Raw genomic sequence first — 4166 nt, forward strand, 5'->3', positions numbered from 1 at the left:
TGATATTAATTATGGAAACTTAAGATATCATATTTTTTTATAAATGGAGGCACAAGTGTTATGATGATGATTATTATTATTGATGATGGTGCATTTATTGATAATTTTATATTTTGCCATATATGTTGACTATACTATTTATTACAAAAGTTACCAGGATGAATTCTCTATATGATCAAGTTTGTGAAATAGGGACTAGAGTGGGACCCCACCAACTTCTAGTTTAAAAATAAAATAAAACATTAATGTATTTTTCCTTAAAACACTTTACTCTCCCTCATAAAGTAAAAGATTAAATAAATAATTAAAGGATAGTTCAACTACCTAACAACTTTATACAAACATAAAAGAGGAGAGAAGTCATGAATTGGGAAGAGGGAAATCCGTTTGACTATGTCCAAGCTTTAAAAGTGAGTTTATCATTCTTATTCCATTTTGAGTTTCTTGAGGACTAAATTATCCACTTATGAGGGATATGTTGAATTTAGGGATATGCATTGAATTGTTGTGTTCTTCAAGATTAATTACTCCTTTTGTAATTTGTTTGCACTTTTTAGAAGTTTTGACTTTACTCAATGTTAAGTGGTGTAAATTTTGTAGAGTTCTGTGATGTTATTTATGTCTCTTAAAGTGGTCCAAATTAGATCTTATTTTTATGTCTCTTTCTTTTAGCACTTAGTTTCCTTTGTATGATTCTCATTTCATCTTAGGCTTTTAAGAATATCTCTAGCCCTGATCCTCACAACAAAATATAAGAATAGTTTGTTTTGTAATTTAGATTGGTTTTTAGTAAAGTTTAATTGTTAATTACTTTATTATATTTTGGCTTCCTAGACCATTTTGGTTTTGATATCATATTTTTTTTACTTTATATTATTTTTAGCATGTTTTGAAAGTTTCCCATCTATGTAAAGAAAGTTCATAAGGGAGTGACATTGAGGGAGTAGAGGGCTCAACAGTTGGTGAACCCTATCGACCTCTGCCCTTTAGTTTTTGCTATCGCTCCCATCTACAATGTTAAATTGGCTATGACCTTCACCTTTTCAATCCGCTGGTGTGACTCATGTCGACGTGTTTGCATGGCTCATTTTTTGTTGCGTGCTTGGGTGCTAATGTTTCATCGTGGCTCTGAGTTTTTTTCTCTTGGCTTTCTACCTTCGCCTCTCTTTCCTCTACAAGCTTCACTCCATTGTTGTCGTCGATGCATGGTGTGTTGTTGTGGGTTTTCTCTAGTTAGGGTCCACAAATGATTATCATGGATTTATTCTCAACTTCGATCACTATGGTTATTTACCACCACCTTGCTTTCTTTGATGCCCTTTGCTCCTACTCGCCTATGAGTTTGGGGCTAGATTTATGGACATTCTATTTTACATTCTTGGGTTTTGGCCTAATTTATTTTTGTAATATTTTCACAATTTTTATCAAAAGTCTTTGAGATGTATCTCAACCATTTTTTTTTTTTGGACCTCTGTGGTTTTGTTGTTAAGCTGTATGTCTTTTTTTGAGAGACTTGGGTTTTTTTATGGCCTCTTCTTGGATCTGGGTAGATGTTTTTCAAATGCACACTCTATTTTTGTACTTAAACATTGTAATTTTATTTATTTCTATAAATAAATTTATGATCTTTTTCCTCGGGAAAAAAAAATACGACTTCCCATATACATGTTGATGTTATATTCTTTCATTTTTTATTCTTTTCATTAGCATAAATAAAATATAAAAGTTTTATATTCTAAAAATTACAAATTTCAAGATTTATTTTTTTGAAATATGGTTGTAAAATACAAGGGCTATAAATCTATGATAACATTTCTTCTATCTCAATTAGCTTATGGAGGTTTGAGATGTTTTTATGAGAAACATCAAATATGCTCCATCAATAGGGAAGAATAAGTGGAAAGCATGAGAGGATAAGAAGATAGTAGCCATTGCACATTAGTGCAAGGATCCTAGCAACCATTGTAATCATTACAATATTGATGGTCACACTGAGGAATGTTGGAAACTACATCCAAAGATGAACCCAAAGAATCTCAAGAAGGATGAAAAGAAAAAGAAACTTCTAGCCACAAATTCACATAATCAACTCAAAAGTAGCTCGGATGTGGATGAGAAGATTGCTTTCACATCGGTGCAAAAGGAGGTGGATCTGAGTAGCCTTAATCACTTGGAAGAGAGGGAGATAACCAAATTATTCCACATCAATATCTAGATCAAGAAGACTAAAATAGATGCTCTATTCAACTTAGGTTCATAGGCTAATCTCATAACAATGAATGTAGTCAATAAACTTGGATTATATGTTTGTGATAATTTTAGTCCATATCGATTAGGATAAGTAAATAAGGATGCAAATATCAAGGTAATAAAATAGCACAAGATGAAATTTGTTATAAGTGTTAATTATATTGATGAAGTGGAATTGGAAATAGTGTCATTTGATGTATGTGGATTCATGTTTGAGAGTCGCTACATGTATACGAGTTATGAAATATTCATGTAGAGAACCAACTAATACCAAGGATGGAAAAACCTTCATCATCAATGCACGTAAGGGAATGTTAAATATATCACTAGTAATTGCCAACCAAGACAAGAATCTAATTAATTCCAATAAGATACATGTTTTAATTTTTGTAAGACAAAATTGGTCTAATGATGGTTTAATAAGAGAAAAGACATCCCTGGAGAGGTGTACTATAGAACAAAAACATCAACTATAAGAGTTTCTACAAGAAAGAAGAGGAGTGTTCTAGGGGCCTAAGGGATAAAACCCAAGAGGGAATTAGAGAATGAAATCCAATTATTTCTAGAATCTCTATTGCCAAATATTGGACTATATAGATAGTCCATTCTAGAATCAAACAAAGTGAAGAAGTTGTTGCAACAACTACTCTAGAAAGGTATGATTCAACCAAGCACCTCACATTTTGGGTCGCACATCATAATTATACCATAGAAGGATGGGACTTGGTGAATTTGGATCAATTACAAAGCATTAAAAAAAATTATGCTCAAGAATTAGTACCATCCACCAAGGAATGATGATTTATTATATCAATTGCATCACATAAAATACTTCACCAAGATGGATTTAAAATCATGGTTCCACTAGGTTGGAGTAGAATTATAAGGAGACACATGGAATACCATTGTCAAAATTAGACAAGTATGTATGGATCATTGGCCATGCCATTTGGCTTATGTGATACACTAACTAAATTTATGATACTAATGAATGATGTATTATACCCATATCTAGATTCATTTGTTATAGTTTATTTGGACGATATATTGGTTTACATTGCTACATATGAGGAGCACATATCACACTTTATGCATGTGCTAGAGACTTTGAAGAAAAATCATCTACTAGGAAACCTTAAGAAATGTGAGTTTTAATAATAGCCTTTGGTGTATTTTGGGTATGTGAATGGTGGAGGGGAGATTAAGATATATCCTACGAAGATGGAGGCCATCATGAAGTGGTTGGTTCCTATAAATGTATTTGAAGTTAGGATTTTTTATTGTACTTATGGAAGTTTGTATCTTAATTTTTAACAGTGGCTACACCAGTAGGCAACATAATAGTGAGCAGAAAGAGTTTCTAGTGGTGGAAGAATAAGCATGAGACTTTTTATGAGCTTAAAATAAAATTCAATCAAGCACAAGTTCTCACATTACTAAACTTGCAAAAATCCTTTGAAGTGGAGATGCATGCAAGTGGTATGCTAAGAGAGTGATCTTGATGCAAGGAGGAAGGATTGTATGCTAGCATTATGAAGTATTTCATGGGTAAATTCTCAATTAATCTCTTTATGACAATTTCTACTCCCCATAACAAGATGTTAAAAAGTGGAAAGACTATGCTATGGGAAAGGAGACCATATATCACTAGCCATTACAATATCTACAAGCCTAGAGTAAGCTATAGTAAACTAGACACTATAATTGGATGGGGTCCATATAGTAACTTCATTTAGTTATCAAGTACAAGAAGGGAGCCACAAATAGGTTGGAAGAAATACTTCAAGACCACCCACATAGAAAATTATAGCTTTGGGAACTCTTATGCACATGAAACCTTTTACTCATGATGCATATAGAGGGGCATAATGTTATATTTATTTGTTGTTCTAAGATTTTGTAACAAGGAATTGGTC

The sequence above is a fragment of the Pinus tabuliformis genome, chromosome X, assembly GCF_031772625.1.
Source record: "Pinus tabuliformis cultivar Carrire ecotype Pingquan chromosome X, CPIR1, whole genome shotgun sequence".
Taxonomy (NCBI): domain Eukaryota; kingdom Viridiplantae; phylum Streptophyta; class Pinopsida; order Pinales; family Pinaceae; genus Pinus; species Pinus tabuliformis.